Source organism: Mus caroli, chromosome 8, assembly GCF_900094665.2.
Source record: "Mus caroli chromosome 8, CAROLI_EIJ_v1.1, whole genome shotgun sequence".
Lineage (NCBI taxonomy): Eukaryota > Metazoa > Chordata > Mammalia > Rodentia > Muridae > Mus > Mus caroli.
Genome location: NC_034577.1, coordinates 73,809,553 through 73,830,149, shown reverse-complemented (window position 1 = coordinate 73,830,149; position 20,597 = coordinate 73,809,553). Strand labels below are relative to the sequence as shown.

Genomic DNA, 20,597 nt, shown 5'->3' with positions numbered 1-20,597 from the left:
TCTTGCGGTGATAAAATACCATGACCAGAAGCAATGAGGGAGAAACAGTTCTCTTTAGCTTCTGGTTCCTGAAGCATAAAATTCACCATGGTACAGAAAGCATGGCAGGGCTGCAGGAGCTGGAAGCTAACTGATCACATTTCATCTGTCCACAAGACACAGTGTGAAGAGGGGAGGGGAGTGGGCAGTGTATAAATCCCTGAGAGCTCACCTAGTGAGGTACCTTCTCCAGTAAAGCTCTACCTCCTATAAATTCTGTAACCTCCTACAAATTGGCCTTCAAGTAGGGAACCAACTGTTTAAATATACAAGCCCATGGGACACTTCTCAGTCAAACCATCACAAGTGTACCATGTGATGATTAATATATAAATTATGTTTAAATTAAATTAAGTACATCAATCACCTCAAACTACTATCACCTCTTCATGGCAAAACATTCAAAGTCATCTAGTTTAGTTTTTCAACACACATAAATGCTATGTTATCACCTATAGCCATCATCTTATAACGGCTATCAGAAAAGTCCTTCTTCCCTCAGCCTCTAACTTAGCATCCATGACCACACTTTCCTTGACCCACGTTCATCTCCCAACTTCTTATAACCATCCTCTAGTTTCTATTTCTAGATGAGCTTTTTGGAGTCTTCACATGAACGGTGTCAAACAATATTTGTCCTTCTTTGCGCAGCTCAATTTATAGAATGAAATAGACTCTGCTTCTAGTTATGTTGTGACAAATGACAAGGTTTCACACTTGCATGAAGGGTGAATGTTTTCCCATAGTGTCTGGCCACATTTTCTTTACTTCCATTTCTTAGTGCTGCCAACAGTGAGCTGAGGAGTCTGACTGCAGATGCCTCTTTCTCTGGTGGATTCTATTCTTTTGTATATATTCCTGAGCAGGGTTGTTGGGTCATATGATAGTTATCTTAAGTTTTAAAGGAACTTGTATATTTTATTCCACAGTAGCTATGGTAATTCATATTTACACCAACAGAGTGCAAAGTTCCCATGTACCCACCCCTTCACTTGCAGTTATTCTTTGTCTTTCTAATGATGTACAATTTTATTGATATCAGGTCATCATACTCTTTGTGGTATATCTTCAGTAGTTTCCCTTGTGGTTCTTAAAAAAAAATCCACTGTGAAGGTTCATCTTGGTTTTCAACTTGACTGGATCTGGAATTGACTAAGAGGCAAGCCTCTGGACTCTCCTATGAGGAACTTTTTTGGTCAGTGTGATGGCTATTCTTCTTTTCTTTTTCTTTTCTTTCTTTTCTCCCACTGTGTGACGTACTTCAGTGCCTGTAGCCTATAGGCCCGGAGGCTGGGAAATGGTTAGGAGCCACAGTTTGCTCTAGCATGGGACACTATGAGAGGCCCATGGGGACCAGCCTGCCATATATCCAAATCCATGCATGTGATAGCTATCCTTGATCATCAATTTGACTACATTTGTAGTTAACTAAAACCCTAGCAGCTGGGCACACCTGTGAGGGACTTTGGTTTTCTTTTTATGATTGGATCATTTGAGGTGTGGAGACCCGTCTTAAATCTGGGCCACACCTTCTGGTGACAGTTTATATAAAGGGCATGGAAGAAGGAATGGCTCATTCTTTGTCTGCTTGTCTTCATTCTCACTGGCAAGTCCAGTCCTTCACTGGTGTTGGACCTACTTCTGTGAAATGCTGACATATACTGAAAACCAATTACGACATCCAGAAATCTAGAATGAAGAAATATTGATTCTTGATTTCCATTGAGAGGTAGTCATTGTGATATTTAATATATTAAATATATTCATATATATATATATATTTTCTATCAGTTGTTTCTCTAGAACGTAGAGAAACAGAATCTAGAAGCAATATATTGTGAGTAATACAATCAGGTTATTTGAACTGAGAGGAGCCACCCTAACAGTGACAAGGGAACAACTTGGCTTTTCATCTGACTTCCTTTTTGTTTCTTTCCCATTGTTCAGGCAAATTCTACCCAATCGCTGCTGCTGCTGCTGCTGCTGCTGCTACATTCCTTACTGTTACTGGCTTAAATACTTAGCTTCTTTGGCCATTCAGCATGGACTAGAGACAAATGGTCGCCAGGACCTTCCAGGGCCTCAGTGTCTGAGCAGGCTAGCTGAGGCAGGCATTCAGCTCAGTAGACTGCCAAGCTACTAGCAGTTCAGTCCTCTGGTATGAAGACAGCTGTTTTTGTTGGATTACTCTCTTATGTAAGACAATCTAATATATCGTCTTTAAGTATATATTCATTACTTTCTGTCTTTCTAGAGCAGCAGTTCTCAACCTGTGGGTCATGACCCCTTGACAAACATCTATCTCTAAAAATACTTACACTCTAATTCACAACCGTGGCAAAATTACAGCTAGGCAGCAGCAACAGAAATAATTTTATGATTGGGGGTCAGCACAACATGAGGAACTGTATTAAAGGGTCATAACATTAGGAAGGGTGAGGACAATGGACCAATATGTTGTTTAGCTTCCTAACTTTTACATTTGTATTTAGGTCTTTGATGTGTTTCCAGTGGATTTTTATATAAGGAGGTAGGGAAGGCAGGGAGGCTTAGCTTTGTTTTTTTCTAAATGTAAATTCCAAGGCATTCCTGCTAACTTCCTGCTGAGAACTCACAGGGTTGGCAGGCAAACTGAAGCACTGAGCTGTGTGTTCTTCTGCTGCCTTCCACATGTGTGCCTGGCATGTACTCTCCTCTCCACACTCAGCTGATAAGTAAATGGAATGAGAGTCATATAATAATTTCATGTGTCTTTATCACTGTTAGCAAGTACATGTGAAATAGAGTACTACATGTCAACAATAACAATATATTCTATTGCCTCTTTAGACTCTCAAGTGATGAATCTAACACAGGCAATTTACGAGTTTTGTTTTAGATTCTGATTGAGAAGGTCAACTTTTTTTTCTTTTTTTTTTAATTTTTTTTAATTAGGTATCTCATTTACATTTCCAATACTATCCCAAAAGTCCCCCATACCCACCTACCCCCACTCCCCTAACCACCCACTCCCCCTTTTTGGCCCTGGCATTCCCCTGTACTGGGGCATATAAAGTTTGCAAGTCCAATGGGCCTCTCTTTCCAGTGATGGCCGACTAGGCCATCTTTTGATACATATGCAGCTAGAGACAAGAGCTCCGGGGTACTGAAGCCTGTTCAGAATAGGTCTATTACAAATGAATTCACTTCTTGTTTCTTCTTAAATAGGATTTAAGCATTTCATTTAGCCTTACATGCATTTTGAGATATGAAATAGGTTCTAGTGCTTATTCATCTCTACCTTGAATCAGGCATCTTCTCTTATTTTGCTATGGATACACCCAGACACTACAGTTCAACACAGTTGCCCATCCTTATTAAGAACTAGCAGCAACTTGTGGTTTTTACTTTCCATCAGCTCTCTGCCAGCCAGCTGTCAAATCACTTTATTCAAATGGCCTATGTTTATAGCAGGGCTGCAATACTTGGGACACTTTCATTACAGAAACACAGAGCGCTCAGCAGGCAGAAACCAAGCAGATGATAAGCATCCTCCCTCCTGGGGACTAAACTCCTTCAGAGATCTTACCTGAGAGGCTCTAGATGATTTCTTCTCCAGTGTGTGTTTCAGAAGCTGTAGACTGTGGTAACCAGTCTGGAAGTAGCTGAGCATACAGGTCTGTTTTCAAGCCAGACTGCTTAATAAGTGCAGGATACTATGTATCAGTCAACTGTAATGTAATCTGAGGTGAATGGAAAAAAAATCTATCTACCCTAGCATTAAAAAACAAAACAAACAAAACAAACAAACAAACTAAAGACAAAAATCAGGAAGAGAGAAACAAATGCAGAAAATTCTACCTCAGCCTTGATTTAATTCTTACAAAATGAAGGCTCTGATGATGTTATCTTGGAGTGCTGCTGACTGCTGTGAGCACAAGTGTGTTCACACCTGTTCTTACTTGTGTGAGTGCATCGAATTTCATACTGTACATACCCCATTACTGTGTGAGATCAAACTAAAAATAATTAAAAATAACACGGGCCTAGAACCACTGTGTAAGATCTACAAATGCAGTGGCTAGCATAGTTCAGCCCTCACAGCCCTTGACAAACAAATGTAATTCCTCACTATGAAGGAGGAAGAGAGGGAGGGAGGGACACAGGGAGAGGGAGGATCATTGCATCTTAGGGTCTGCACACTTTCCATATCTTTCAAGGCAATTTGAGAGGAAACAAGCCCCTTTCCAAAGACCAAAGGACCAATGAATTCCTGCCATGTTACTTACCCTAGGGGCTGTGAATGAGGCCACTGCTACAGGCTGCATTCATCAGATCTCTGATCTCACAGGTTAGCATTTAACTTCTCTTTGACTAGAAAAATCTATTGAAAAAGTTATTTCAATTTCTTTTCTTTTACATTTTCTCTTCTCTTGTTCTTTTTTTCTTTCTTTTTCAGTTTTTCTTTTTTCTTTTCTTCTTTCTTTCTTCCTTCCTTTCTTTCTTTCTTTCTTTTGCAGAATCTCATTCTGTAACCCATGTACACCTTGAACTCTTGTCTGCCGCTGGTCTTAACTACTTTGAGTTCCTCTTTTTCCCACTCTTTGTTTCCCTGGTTTCAACCCCTATCACTACATAAGAGAGAATGAAGGAGAGAGATTATCTGTGAATCTAGTTTCTTCTTGTTTCTTCTTTGATTGCATCTGGTTTTTGCTACTTTGTGGGTTCTTCATTTTTTCACACTTCATACCCCAGGTTCTACCATCTATCACTAGATAGAAAGAAGGAGAGGGGAGAGGAGAGGCAGAGAGAGAGAGAGAGAGAGAGAGAGAGAGAGAGAGAGAGAGAGAGAGAGAGAGAGAGAGAAAGAGAGATCTCCTTGATTCTAATTTATTTTTTTCTTTGAGCATGACTACTGACAAATCACAACCAATGACCACTGAGTCTGCCTATCAGGGTTCTAGAATTTATATACCCTCTGAAAAGTTGCCAAAATTCCAAATGTCTTCATACAATCATAGAAACTATCTGCAGCTGGCAAAACCACACCTCTGCTAGAGCAGGAGGTAAATCATTGTTAACTGCTTCAGACTGTCAGCAGCCCCACATCACCACACTTTGGGATTAAAATGAAAACATATTCTTATATTTCTGTGATTTATTTTAAAGAAATCAAAATTCTAGAATTGTCACTCCCCACGGTTTCAGAATTCTAAACACCAGCAAGTGGGTATGAGCCATGATACCCATCTAGTTATTTATTTTAAATACAGCAAAGTTAATCTTCGGGAAATCAGCATATGTTTTATTTAACTTCCCAAACTCTGGTGTTCTTGTTCATTCTTTGAAAATGACTGCCATGGCCTCTTCTATGAGTTTAGTTAGTTTGTCCTCATCCCTTCTCCCATTGTAATTGTCAAAGTTTTCTTGAGGCAATTTCAAGATTATTCCATCAATCTTTGTCTTTCTTTTAATTTATGTGGTGGAATTTACTTGTTCATTGGTGTGAGTGATTTTCAATATCTTCCCAATGTGCCTGTGGCAAGTGAAAGTACAAACTATATATATTAAAGTTCTGTTGGAGTGGAATGCAACGAAAACAAATTATGCCACACAGTGAATGTCACTGGACTGTGGGCACGTGTGAGTCATTTAAAAATTCCTCTTATATTTGTAATTAAGAAAACAAATTCACCCTGCATGTTTGAGAGGCAATAGTAGGACAATGAACCCCATGGCAACAATGCTCCAATCGACTTCATTGTCATCAGCATTATTCTTACCACAAATGCATAAATGCCTCATATACCATTTGCCATCTTATTTTGAAACCTACTGTATATATCTGAAGTGGGATCAGCAGTTAGAAGCCAGGTAATTGTTTTTCATATACGTAGAGTGCTCTGTATAGTTCATCTCGTGAAGAAAGCACACTCTAAGTTTCCTAAGTATTATGAAAATTCTCCAGTAGCTCAGAATATTTAATACTTGGTGGCTCAGAATGTTTAATACTTCATGGTATAAAAGTGTATTTTTAGGTAGGGATGCCTGATCAGTCCTAAGGATGACCAGCAGGGTCTGGATCCTAGGGCTGGTGAACTTCTGCTAAAAGCAGCTGCCTCAGTTAGAGCACGTGAACAGAAGAGGACGACTGGAATGCATTGTGTGTTCTGGCCAAAGTAGCAACCAGTCCTGTATGGAGGTACTGGGTGTAGTCCATGAAGTGTCTTATTGATGGTCATGTGATTCCTCTACCAGTTGAACAGCACACAGGAGACATAGGGTGATCTGGAGAGATGCGAAAGGAATCACCTTGCAAGAGTACACAGAGCTCTGTATTGGTTCAAGTTGAGGCATGAGATATTGACCTACTTGCTCACCTCTATGTCACTCACATACTAAGATGTTCACAGCTAGTACATCATTGTGATGGAATTCAGTCCAGCTTCTGGCCTATTTTCATAGTGCATGCTCATTTCACAAAGCAGGGCTTCAGTGTGAAATGGAAAAGTGGTTGGGTTTGAAACTCATTGAAGCTGTTCAAGACAATTCACTGCATTGTCCTGTACAAAAAGAATATTGATTTTAAAAATGTATTTGAATGTGTGCGAGTGTGTGTGCACACGTGTGTGTGAGTGTATGCGTGTATGTGTGTGTGTGTGTGTGTGTAAGTACAGGTCCCTCAGGAGACCAATGCTGTTGGATTCTCTGGAACAGGAGTTATAGCTGTTAGTGGATCATCTTAGTATGGTCCTGAGAATGGAAGTCCAGACCTCTGCAAGAACAACAAGCTCTTGAACTGCTGAGCAATATCTCCAGTCAGATTTTTATATTTCTTTAAATATAATTTATAATGGTAGTAAAATTTTAAATGGTTGTAAAATACATATTTTCACGATTTTTATTATAAGTAAATTTTGGTGTGATTGTTACCAAAACGTGCATTATTGTTTCAAATATAAACCTTGAAGGGATACAAGATAAGTGTGTGAGAACAAACTTCCCATTACAATGATTTTATGTAGAATGTCACACACAGTAAATAATTAGTCGTTCAAATATTCTAGTTTTTTTCATTTTTTATGTAATACACAAAAACACAGAACATAGTTGTGTTTAACTAGGTGCCAAGGGCCTTATCGTTTTCTCCTGGCTTCCTTAAAAGCTTTGGGAACCACAAGCCACTGAGTCTTTTCAATGATTCATCTGAATGCCAAAGCTGGGACTCCGGGCTCTCCGGCTGTCTGGAATAGACACAAAGTTGGCATGGCTAACTCCTCCTCACTGTAATCGCTCCCAATTTCCAACCTTACCCACGCCTTGTTTCCAGTCAAAAGACATGTGCAATGTTTTATATTCAGCTACAAATTAGGTTGGAAAAATGACCCAAGAGGGGTCAATTTAGTGGAAGTTTACTGTTCCCAAACAGTGCCCAGGCACCTCCTGGTAAGAGTTCAGAAAGAAACTTCCCTCTTCCAGACTCTGCAGCAGGTCAAGGGTTGTTTTGGAGGACCGCCCATTCCAGAACCAAGGTCCTTTTCCGTTTCCTCCCGGTGCAGGCTCTGTCCAGATCTCCTCCGGGCTTCTTTGGGGGAAGCCAAACTGCCTCCCAGCAATGCAGTTGCTGTAGATGCAAGCAACCTGTGAACTCAGGCCAACTCCTTGAAACTTCACAGAGGCACAGGCATTCCAGGACACACAGAGGCTGTGGCCAACTGCCCAGGGGGAGGAGACTGCTCTCAGTTGCCCTTCAGGTTCTGCACCCTGGGGACCTGGCAGTGGCAGAATCATGTGGGCACCTGGTAAGGTGGCCGGGACCATGTGCTCCTCCCGCAACCTCCCCAGGGTGTTGATCTCCGCCTCAGCTTGGGCTCTTTCTCTTTCACTTTTCTGTTAGCTGGGGTTGGGACTCCCCGGCTGGAAAGCACTGGGGGAAACCAGGGAAACCCCAACTGATTCGCTCCTTGTGCCTGGATTGCTCGCGCTGGCTGCTGCTCTGCATCCTGCACTCTTCAACCAGAACCCGATGGAGGTACAGAATGGGAGGTGGTAGTGCTGGTGGTGGTGGATCAACAATGGAATTTTTTTTTTCCCGAAAGCCTACGCCCCGGGCCCCTCCCAGCTCTGGCTCTGCTCAGGCACCCTTCTCCCCTCCAGCTGCCGGCCAAGCCGCCCCGCCCTCTTGACCAAGACTTCAATGCACTGTATGCAGAGTGTTTCTCCTTCTGTCCAGCCACTCTTCTCCGGAGTTCTCTTCTCCATCCTCCCCTTGCAGAGTAGGGCAGCTTGCGGGTCCTCCTGCGAGTCTCTCCCAATTCTCTGCGCCCAAAGACTTGCAGTGCATCTCCTTACGCGCTGCAGGGACCTTGCCAGGGCAGGACTGCCCCCGCCCAGTTGCAGTTGGATGAAGACCGGATCCTGCTGTGTTTGGAAGGCTGAGTTCCACATCTAACAGAGCTCAGAGAGGTCAGGAAAGGTACTAACTCTGCTTGCCACATTCTTCCAAACTTCTGGCCCCGGCGAATGGAGAATGGATGGCTGCTATGGACTTTCTCTCTCTCTCTCTCTCTCTCTCTCTCTCTCTCTCTCTCTCTCTCTCTCTCTCTCCTCTCTCCCTTTGCAAAAATTACTCACCTTTTCCTTGTTGAAGATGCGTTTTCTAGGGAAATAAATGTGCAGGGATGGCCATAGGTCTGCGTCTGTATTAGCAACAGCTTAGCTCAAGGCTTAATCAAAGCAGTTGTCTGTCAGAAATACCAGATTGAAGGGAAGCAAGGGGGAAGATTGTCCTGAAATAAACTCCTCACTCAAGCGGGCTTTATCTGAAAACCCAGCTAACTCTTTCAAGTGCGTTGGAGAGTGCAAAGTTGCAAGAATGGAAAGCTCAAAAGAATGTCTATAGCCCCTCCCCCTGCATTTAAGATTATGTTAATGTCCAAACATTGTTAATGATCCAGGTTCCAGACAGAACCAGGCAGCGTCCTGACAGGTTCCAGACAGAACCAAAGACAGAGTCCCGCAGAAGCTGAAATGGAAATGAGGTGATTGGCAGCAGCTACTTTCCACTGGTGATTTTAAATTGATTTCTGATACTCTCATTGGTGGCGCCAGGGAGGCCCCATTGACCTGCCAGGACTCTCCAGTCTGAGCTGGTAAATAAACAGATTACTAAGATTGCTGCCTCAAGTTAGATCCTTATCAACATTGAATACTCACTAAAATTTAAAGGATTTCTTAAAGGAAGTTTAGAGGGATTGATAAGAGAGAAGCGACCCAAGAAGGAACATCAATATTAATAAAGGAGTAGAGACAAAACTATAGTTATTTTAGGCTTTTAGAATAAAAATAAATAAATAAACTCCGGAGTTTTACTTAAAATGTGGAAGGGTCAGAAATTGCTTCAGGTTTGTTATAAATGTGTCTGCTTCTCCCCTGGTCTTTATGCTTCCCCTTTTCCCTTCTGGGAGTTGGCAGTCCCATTCTCACTCTAATGGGTCCTCTTGCCTTGTGATCTGTTTTGCAACATGATAGGGGGGCAGGTTTTCCCTAGTTCAGATCCCTGACAGGTATCTAGTAGTTTAGATATTACTGCTGGCTGCTGATTGGCGGGCAGGGGCAGTCCACAGTGCGGTGGGAAGCTGCTTCTTGGAATTTTCCTGCAGATTGCTGGTGGGTTAAAGGAAAAATACGATGGTGCTTTCTTAGTTAAATCTTGTTTTAATTCCAAGAAGTGTCTGTGGCTATATTGCATAATATAACATTTGTCAATGACACAGATTTTTTTGTTTTCTTTCTTTTTTGGTTTGTTTTTCGAGACAGGGTTTCTCTGTATAGCCCTGGCTGTCCTGAAACTCACTTTGTAGACCAGGCTGGCCTCGAACTCAGAAATCCTCCTGCCTCTGCCTCCCGAGTGCTGGGATTAAAGGCGTGCGCCACCACGCCCGGCCAGATTTTTTTTATAAACTAATTTTGAAGATTTTTAGCAAAATGGCTTAAGGTTATTGAAATAATTTGGAAGCAGAATTTTGACCTTGGGAAGCACTGCAGCAGAGGTGTGCTGCTGCTCTGTGATTTTAGGAAAGTTAAAAAAAAGGAGCTCTGTGGATTTTCCTGAGGGAACTATTTGTAACACCAATCAGCTTTTATAAATGGATATTTGACCCAAGGCTTTAAAACGTTTAGAATCTGGTCTCTGTTTATGTAACTTTTCTTCTGAATGCTGGTTAACCACAACCCAGGAAATAATGTCTTCATCCCACAGCCTGTTACATAAATAACAGTCAACAACTTAAATTCTAACCCCCCAATATTGTTCTAAGTACACGCGTGTTTAGAGAGTGTCATACTAGACATCTGTTTATAAATATTTGTGTGTATGGCACATTTGCTAGAGTAACTCAATGACTTCTGCAGGGAAACAGGTCTTGGGAGGATTAACCTCTTCCACCCCAGACTGAGCTAAGATTGCAATGCTGATAAAAATGAAAGAATGTCCTATTCAACAGTTTTCCCACAGTTTTGACAGTGACAGTTACTAATTTATTTTGGACCAATGTTGCTAGAATCTTGGCTTCTAATTACTTTTATAGCTGATATTATTAATTATATGTTTAAGGATTATAATCACATAATATCTGTATGAATTTGATCCCTTAGAGAAATTAATGATCTCTGAATGGGAATAGCTGCCTAATATGTATCAGTTTTTTAAAATAATGACTCATAATGGGTAAATCTGGATTGACTTCTGTATCTGAATCTCTCTGCTTGTCACTCCATCCATCCACACAGGAAGCTAGGACTCAAAGAGAGATAGGAGGAGAAGAATCTCCCATTACATCATACCCAAGGCTGCAACTCAGCATTGTGTGAGGCTTGTGCTTGCCTTTGCACTGGTGGGAGGAAAAAAATCTATCAGGGTGTTGAGTAAAAGTGAGTGTTGTTAGGGAGAAATGGCATGCCATCGATGAAGAATTATTTTATGGTGTTTCAGTTAACTAATATCAAAATTACATATGCATTTATACATATATTGATATATCCTATAGATTTGTATATGTGTGTTTGTGAATATGTTAGCAGCTGTCAGGAGATAGAAGGGCTATTTGCAATTGTTTTTGGATTACAGTGGATGGAAAAATCAACGTTAGCCTAGAAATCCTAACATATTGAAGTAAAACAACATGTTCAGAAGGAGCCTAGTGTGAAGCTGAAAGTACTAAGAGGAAGGCACCATGCCAGCTTGTCCTAGGCATAGTCCTGTTGAATTCTAGTGCCATTCCATGTCTATTCCTACTGTACCGAAAGGAAAACGGTAAAAGGTGGTGCTGCTGTTCCCTCTTGAGGGGAGTGGGATCTGCTGCTGAGCTTAAGGCTCACTCTTACCAATGCTCATTTTGTAGGTGTCATGTTCTTTGTGTTTAATATGGCTAGAAAGGAAACACACACACACACACACACACAAAACCATCTCTGCCAGGAAGCAGACACTGGCCATCATTTGAGTGATTGTTTTGCTGTATATTAAACAATGTTATCCCTTTTGGACCAGTGAGGTGGCTTGGCCAGTGAGTAAAGGAGCTGGCTACATAAGCCTGGTGACCTGAGTTCAAAGGTGCAAAGAGAACTCATTCCATAAAGTTGTCCTCTGACCTCACTTGCATATGTGCCATGCCACATGAGCCTGTCACCGCCACCATGCAGACATACACCATGATGATAAAAGTCAAAAGAAAATTAAGGAGTCCAGTGGCTGAGGTCAGAATCAGCAAAGTGAGGTTACTTGAGCCATTTGATTATCAGTGTTCATACACATTCTCTGGCTGGAGACTGGAGTGTTTGTGTGCATGTGTGTTTAAGTGTTTTATCCCACTACAGGGCACAGAACTATACAGTATGATGGTGATCTATGTACCTGAGTGTAAAATATGGGTGTTTTTTTCCAAATGTTGATCTCTTCTGTCTTCTTGAGAGGTCACAGACCACATTAGGATGACGATAAAAATTATTTTGCCAAATGAAGAAATAGAAACTGAAAATGGTCAAGGGTGGGGCACAGGGAAGAAATGACCACAGGATTGGTGGGGGAAGGGAGCTGAACTCATTGTTGTGAACAGAAAGAGGCCCTGGCAATGTTGTTGGTGGCCAATAACATTGAGTCACAGTTATAGATGGACAGCTTACTCTTGAACTTTCCACTTGAACTGTAAAAGACGTGACAGCTTTTGAGAAACCATGACCAAGCTTTGAGGCGATCAAGGAACTGTCTCTCTGCTGAAAATCTTCATAAATGTATGAATGTATGGTTTTTTTCAATTGTATTTTGTATTTATGTTGGGAAAGGGTTATAGGTGTGTGTGTGTGTGTGTGTGTGTGTGTGTGTGTGTGTGTGTGTGTTGGGGGTCATTCCTCAGGCATCAGGAAAGGAGAACCAGGCTCATCTGTCAAATCCCTTCTACATATAGTGAGTGTGGGTTTTTAGTTCCTTTAGTTATTGTGCCTTACTCCTCTTTGTCAAGTGATACTGTGCTCAGGGAAATGCCTGATCTAATTTCACCCCTCCCCTGGGCTTCTTTCTAACTGGGCAGAGTGGGAGCTGTAATGGACCTACTTTGGTTGCAGTGGAGGGTCTCCTGGTGATCAGTGGAACTGAATGTATGCATGGCTTGAATGGGCAATGCTTCCTTATCATGTCTTATAGATCGAGCTCCTGCCATCATGCCTCTGCTCTAATTCCTCCTATTAAGAAATACATAGCCTAATATTTTTATTATATTCCTTCTCACTATATCTGTCATTTATCCCACCATATAGAAAAAAAATGTATCTGAGATTTCTCTATTCTTAGATTCTTTTGAACAAACCAGAATTTTATGCTGCTGTGTGAGAAGGCTTTTCTTGAAGAGATACAAGACCACACACACACACACACACACACACACACACACACACACACACCATTATTCACCCTATATATGAAGCCCACAACCTACAAAACTAGGGATAACTCTGTCTAAGTTAGGGTTTCGCTGATGTGAAGAGACACCATGACCAAGGCAACTCTTATAAGGGACAATACTAATTGGAGCTGGTTTATAGGTTCAGAGGTTCAGTCCATTATCCTCAAGGCAAGAGCATGGCAACATCTAGGCAGGCATGGCACTAGAGGAGCTGAGAGTTCTACATCTTGTTCTGAAGGCAAACAGGAGACTGACCTAGGAGGAGGGTCTCAAAGCCCACCCCCACAGTGACACAATTACTGCAACAGGGCCACACTTACTTTAACAAGGCTACACATCCTAATAGTGCCACTTCCTGGGCCAAGAATATACAAACCACCATAACAACCAAAGTCCAACTTTTAAAATTGAGTTACTTACAGAACTATGAGTGAGAATTACTTATGAGAGCAGAAATAACTCAAAGCCAGCTGCATCATCAAAGCCCACTTCAGCATAGGTGACAGCTCATCAAACCTGGAAACCTAGAGCACACTGCACAGCCTGCCCGCAGCTCAAAAAGTTAAAGTGTGCCCCCTTTCCAGGTGATTAGGTTGACCTGAGACTCTTGTGGGCAGCATGTCTGATTTCTGATCCTTCTAGGCAGCTGGTCTAATCTCAGAGTCCTCTGTCTTTGCAACTTGGCTTTTCTGAGACTAAAGCTCAGCAGTCTTGATTCTTTACCCGGTGTGGGAAGGGCCTAGTGAGTCTTCTAAGTTTCAGGGACTTCCTGAAGCAATTTTGAGTTGTTTAATTTGTGACTTAAGGAGCTTCTCTAGAGGATAAAAGGTTTGAGTCTTGGAGGAAACTGCAACCAACATATGCCCACTTCTTCCCTAAAAATGTACTTCTTGTTAAAGAGTCCAAGAATGTAGTAGTGGTTAACTCCATGGGGGTAGTTCTTGCTTCTCTTCCCATGGGCCCTTTCCTACTCTATCCCCATCTGTGTCTTCCTACTACCTCACCAGCTACCATTTCATTCTTTTACTAGTTGTTTACTTCTCAACCAGTAGTTGAGAGCTGGTGTCTAACCTGGGAATCCTCTCCTGGTGATCTCATCCAGGCTCACTGGTTTTACTGCTTTCATATGCTGGTGATTCATAAATTTGTGTGTCTAGTCATGATTTACCATGTGAACTCCAGACTCCTATTCGAAGCCTACCCATCATCCCTGAGTACATGTTTAACATGTTGGATTCTCAACTTTACTCCATAATCCACCTGTCCCCATAGTCCTTCCTATGTTACTTGGTGACAATTCCATTTTTTAAGTTGTATAGATAACCAATGTGTAAGTCAGTGTGAGTTATATTTAATTTGTTTTTCTCATGCAGACACTGACTTAGCCATAATATTCAATATCTCAATGATAGCAATGATGGACTTTGCCACTTTGCCACTTCTCACCCCATGGCTTATTATATTGCCGTCTGTAGCTCAGACTTGAAGATTTTAAATTACATCTTTAAATTATGGATACACTTTTTCTGGTGCTGTTTGTTTCTCTGGCCTAAATATACAGCGACTTTCTCTTGCCTGCAGTGTAGAGTGAGATGATATGAACAGGAGAATTACAATAGACAGTGCCATTGAAAACTGAGAAAAAAAAGGGCAGTGATAGCTGCTGGTTCCTAGCAGTTCAAAACTCAGTTAGTCCTGTTTCCTTAGTTCTCTTTACCCTCAAAGCAGAAAGTAGGCCTATAAAAGTTCAGGCTTATTCCCAGAGAATCAGAACCCAGTCCAAGAATGGAGTTCTGTGAGGGGAATTCTGAGCACATGTGAGAAAACTCCAAGGAAACAAGACATGTGTCCTGTGACCTCAGTTTCTTCACAACACAGAATTCTCAGAATGTTTCTTCATTCTCCTCTAAGGTGCCGCAGATAGGACAGTTTACTTCAGCTGTTGTCATTCGTATGTCTCTATGGAAAAAGATATTTTTACCACCTGTGGCTTATTCTAGTAATTGGACACTTTTCTCAGGTGACTCTTTTTAAATCCTTAGAACATAAACTTATTCTGATATTCTGAATAAAGTTGGATATTGTACAGGACTTTTTTTCTGCCTCATTTTTAGGCTCTGCTCTCCCAGGTTAATACTACCAACTTGAGGGGTGAATACCAGAGGATAGGTTTCTTGTCCTTTATCTTCACCTTTTGGATATTTGGCTCCTTCTTGGACCCTTCCTCTTTTTTCCATAGCAACACATTTTCAATTAAGTTGTATACTTCCTGCTGTTAGAGTTAGAGACATTCTTTTATATAGCTGTTATTCTTTTCATTTGCTTGTTTGTTTTTCTTTTATGTTTAAATATCTTTTAAATGTTGAGGTTTCCTTTGAGTTTTATTGAGATTCATTCCATTAAGAGACAATATTCACATCACCCCCAAGACTGGTTCCTCTTTGTCTGTGAATCTGAACACTATAGAAGAACCAATATGGTACTATGTAACCTTTAGACTGCCTGGTCAGATCTGCAAGACATGACCTTAAAACTTTCTCAGGTCTTAATGAGAGATTCAGATACACAAGTCGTATAATCTATAACCTGAGAGTAGGTTGTTCTAATGAACCCTGGATTTGATCTTTGCCCCAAGACTATGTGTTCCTTTGAAAATTTGTTGATGCCTAGACAAGCAAGGACAAGTTTCATTTCTAAGTAGTCAAATATATTGTTTTTGGGATAAAGTGCCACACTGTCTTGGAACTTGCTATAGTCTGGTCTTGATTTGTCATTTACCTCTTCTGCCTCTCCTGTGCTGTATTTACCAGTATGGTCCATTACAGTCAGCTTGAAATTCTCTTATTTTTCTGGTCCTATACTTAATCTTAGCACCTAAATGCAGCCAATTGTCACTTTCAAAAGTCCATTTTGTTCCTTCAGTAATATCTATCAATGCCAGCACCCTTTGAGCAGGGCTGTGTTCATTATGGCCCAAGACATTGGTGGACACAGGATTATGGCACTTCATATCTGTTTCTTGTGCTGTTGCTTGTGTGACTTAGTTGTCTTTCACAAGACTTTCCCTCTGGCTGGGTGTAACTTTCTTACACCCAGGGGTTTGAGGATATATCCTGATTTCCCCTCCCCTGAATCCTCCCAGATCCATTCCACCTCCATTCCCACCAACACTAAGCCTATTATTTCTTGCCTTACAAAGCAAACAGACAGGCAAACCAACAAAAACACCATAAGTCTTAAAAGTAAAACCATAAGAAACACAGACACACACAGGACCCATAAAAACACAACATCAGAAACCATACTACATAAACAAAAGCCAATTAAGATGAAAAAATGCCCAAAAATGTAAGATGAGTACAACAATTCCACTGAGTTCATTTTGTGTTGGTCATCTACTGCTTGGCATGATGCCTCCTGTTACGTGTGGTAAATATACCTACTAATGGTGTTTTTTGTTAGTGAGAATCACTTGCAGAAATCTTCTGGGTTAAGGGTTGGAGCCCATGTCCACTTTATATAATCTTGAACTCCCATAAGACAGGAAGTAGAACCTGCCAACACTTAAGGACAAAACATTCAGTTCTGACTGCCATACTTGTTTCCTTCTTGTGGGAAAAAGAACTCATAAGGCCAGCCTCAAGATCAGAGGACATAGACGTCATTTTTTTGACAAGTAGACTGGCATAGACATTCACAGGCTGGAAGCCACTGCTTTGTGTTAGCTATTTCTAGAAATTATATTTTACAAAGGGTGGTATTGTAAAAAAGAAAAAAAATTAAAAACTTGGGACACACTACTGTTCTTTTCAGAATCTTCCTCTGTTTTCTCCTCTAGGTGAAATCCAAATTCAGTTATAATGACTGGTGTGCTTAGGATCTCTTCTATTCCCTTTTTTTGGTTCACTGATTTGCTAACACAGACAGTGTTTCTGCTTATTAAACATCATTCTATGTTCTTACCCAAGCACCTTTGAAGTTTCTGTTATTTTATTTTTGCCTAGACTTCTCTTATCTGAGATATGTCCATTCTCCTTTACCTCCTCCTTTGGGGCTTGATTTGAGTACCCCATTTACATTGAAGTTTTCTGTTATCACCAGTCTTCAAATTGCATGCCCAACAACAACCGTTACCTCACAGCTTCTCTACATCTCTGCTGTTATCTAATACAATGCAACTTTGTAATACTTGGTCTGAAACTTAGAGGGTCAAATATGATTAGAAATACAGGCTTCCAGGTTTTAAAAGTTAAACAATATCTGATGGAGCAAATGGCAGCAATAAAACATTCAGATACCAATTCAAAAATGAACTAAATGCAGTTTATAGAGACGTATATCTGCTCAATTCATGTTGAATTAACTGATACAGAGAAAGTTTCAGTTTTCATAAGTGTTTCTTATGTTCATAAAAAGGAACTCTGGACGTGTATATGCTTGATTTAATAACTTGTGAACAATTCTTTTCTTCTGTTACAATGTAAACTATAGTGGAACATATATTTTTATTATTTTCCTCATTGACACAGCTCTGTCATTTGTTGTTTCTGGCATATGGTAGTTTCTATTAGAAATTCAATGAATGAATGAATGAATGAATGATACATTGCTACTAAGGAATACCAACAGACTAAAAAAATAGTAAAGACTTGGCATGGTTGCCCATACCTGGCAATTTCAGACCTCAACAGGCAGAGACAAGAAGATGTTGAGGTCAAGGCCAGTCTGAGCTACAGCATAAGTTTTTGTTTTTGAAAACCATCTAACAACCACCCATCCAAACAACCAATCAACTAATTGAACAATATAAACTAGTGAGAGAAAGAAAACAGAGGTATTTTCAAAGAGAATCTACTTATTAACATCTTAGTTATCCATTAAATTGTTTGCTTCAGTTGCCGGTTCAGTAATGCTGAATTCCTAGAATATATGATCTGTATTCTAACTCTTGACAAGATTTGAGTCACCAGGAGACATGAGACAAGAGTTGGGGATTAATCCTGACAGATAGGAAAATTAAAGGTGCCAGGGATAGATAGATCTTGGTTACACCTAAAATAAGAAAAGGAGATACTAATTTTGGAATCTCAAGACTGTAATAAAAGTGGGTTACACAATTGAAAATATTAGTCAGTTGGAGTACTAGCCTATTGATCAAATGACTAAGAGCATAACCTGTAAATTAGCAAGTAAAAAATTATCAATTATGGCCAATTGTGAGACTGTTATTCAGGAGTCAGGTCATATACACAATGGATTGTCACAGAGCTGGTTACCCTGGGAGAAGCAATGCTCAGTGAAGACTTTGGGAAAGCCTTGTTCTTTTCTGAGATCTTCAAGAAAAAAGGTTAAGCGTCACATATTTTTGCTTGCCTGTCAAACTTGCGCTGCTTGCTGTCTTCTGAAAAACTTTTCTATCTACCCAGTGCCTATCTTCACATGTATGTCTTTAAAAAGTCACTTCTTGTATAAATGTTTCTATGCAAAATCAAAATTTATACCAGTCTCCTGTCTTGCTCCTAGAAATTTGTCAGCATTCTACCTTTATGAACTCACCAAGCAATTTCAGTACTGGTAGATGGAGGAAGAAGGATGCTGAGTTTAAGGTCAGCCTAGGCTACCTTGGTAAGACCCTGTGTTCAAAAGCCATCCATCTAGTCAACCACCCAACCAACCAGCCAACCAATTAACCAACCAGCCAACCAACTAGACACATGCATCCCAAGTATAAAAACAATTGGGAAAAGAAAGAAGAACCATTTCAAGGATAATTGAGTTATTAGTGTATATTTTTTATTTGTTGAATTGTTTGATTCGGAACTATACGTATGGAATAAAGCTTCAGTAATACTCAGTTTAATGGAAACGTATTTATGAAGCTTCTCAGGCATGGAGAATTCTCAGAGCTGCAATAATGGAGTCAGAAGGACTGACATGAGGGAAGCAGTGAATCCTTGAATGCCTGCCACCTTGCCTCTAAGATTATGGAGCTTTATAAATGTTATTTGTGCTGCCTCTAAGACACCCCTTGTTGAGTGTAAAGAAAACTAAGTGTCTGAGGAAATGTATTTATCTAGTTTTGATCAGTATGAATTATCCCTACTTAGATCATATGGCTTTTGAGATATCTCAGTGTATTCCTTACTTTTAGGATGAAGAAGTGAACTAAAATCCCCCTAGGAGCATAATTTGACCCAGGATGCAGGCAGAATACTTGGATTCATTATTAGAAATGTGAATGTTTTAGAATATAGAATACATAATAGAACCAACCCAGGGCTGTTTAATATTTTATGCCACATTTTATTATAGAGTGGGTAAGTTTGCAATTACAAAGAAAATGCTTTCATAAATGAAAGGAAATTGAAATACAGCAAACCCTAATCTCTAAATTCATTCAAACAGGGCTCTTTTGGTTTTCTTAATTCTCATTGCCAAGTATTTTAGAAACAATTCAACAGAAAAGGATAAGGGAAGTTTACAAAACTAGGCTTGCTGTTGACATGCAATTCATCTACTGCCTCTTCTCACAAGAATATAAAAGATTAAATATATCATCTTAGAATTATAATGTCACAGTGTGAGTCCAATGATGATTTACAAATCTATAGTTTATAGTTTTAGATGTTAACTCTTGTAAAGCAATGCCCTTGTGGTGGCTTGTGAGGAAACATGAGACATAATTTTGCTGAGGTCTTGTTTGACTTGGCACGAATGTACTTATCTTACTAACCTTGGCCTTTCTTAACCCCAGCCACTGTTATTTACCAACTAGGTCCTCCAAGCTGTGGATTTTAGTTCTGGAAGACTAGCATCAGGGCAGTTCTGCTGAACAAAAGTGCCTATTTACTGATAACTCTCTTTGTGTATGGTTCTCTGCCAAGTTATGTGAGAGACAGTAATCATGAAACTCTCAAGAGATGTATTATCTAATGGGGCAGTTACTAGCTGTCAATCTAGAGTTGAGTACCATTGGTGTAGAATGACTGACTTTAAATACATTGTTTTCCTTCACAGACAGGCATCAGGACATGCTGCCCTTGTTAGGAATGTACTGGTTCATCCAACATCTCCTTCTCCTGTGTGTCTGGTTTTTATCCCTGACACATATGACTCAAATAGTCTGTTCAGAGCTGTCATTTAGAAGGTGATAGAATGGGTTTGAACTCAGGTCTCACTTTAGATTCTGCATTCTTCATACGAAGACTATTATTTGCTAGTAGTTTTCATAAAAATGTGACTAGGAGAATGTAAACTTCCATAATTTATATATGAAAGCTATGTAAAACAACAAATTACTAAAACTTACTAGAGAGTTCAACAAGTTTACTAGAGAGTAAGTTTATGATATTTTTCAACAGTAAATTGTCACTAGCTAGCATAATACATTAGTACAGATCATACAACATCTCCAGGGACACAACAATTCTCCATGATAAATTGTGGTTTGAAGACTGAACAAACCCCCTGTCAGTACATTCTATTTATTTATTTATTTATTTATTTATTTATTTATTTATTTATTTGTTTGTTTGTTTGTTTTCGAGACAGGGTTTCTCTGTGTAGCCCTGGCTGTCCTGGAACTCACTTTGTAGACCAGGCTGGCCTCGAACTCAGAAA

At 40.2% G+C, this 20,597-nt stretch overlaps 1 protein-coding gene and 1 non-coding gene across 11 annotated transcripts in view; one reads left to right on the top strand and one right to left on the bottom strand.

Annotated features, from left to right (window-relative positions):
- Positions 1 to 1,284: 1,284 nt before the first annotated feature.
- LOC115031793 lies at positions 1,285 to 1,420 on the bottom strand. Its single transcript, XR_003837455.1, has one exon. It is a non-coding gene; the product is annotated as a small nucleolar RNA SNORA42/SNORA80 family (small nucleolar RNA).
- Positions 1,421 to 7,578: 6,158 nt separating this feature from the next.
- Positions 7,579 to 20,597, top strand: part of Il15 (interleukin 15) — a 73,894-nt gene continuing 60,875 nt past the window's right edge. For 5 of the 10 annotated variants that reach the window (XM_029480483.1, XM_029480482.1, XM_029480477.1 and 2 more), the window contains exon 1: positions 7,827 to 8,050. The gene's annotated coding sequence lies outside the window, so the exon portion shown is untranslated. The other 5 variants (XM_029480478.1, XM_029480480.1, XM_029480479.1 and 2 more) reach the window with 5 other exon arrangements.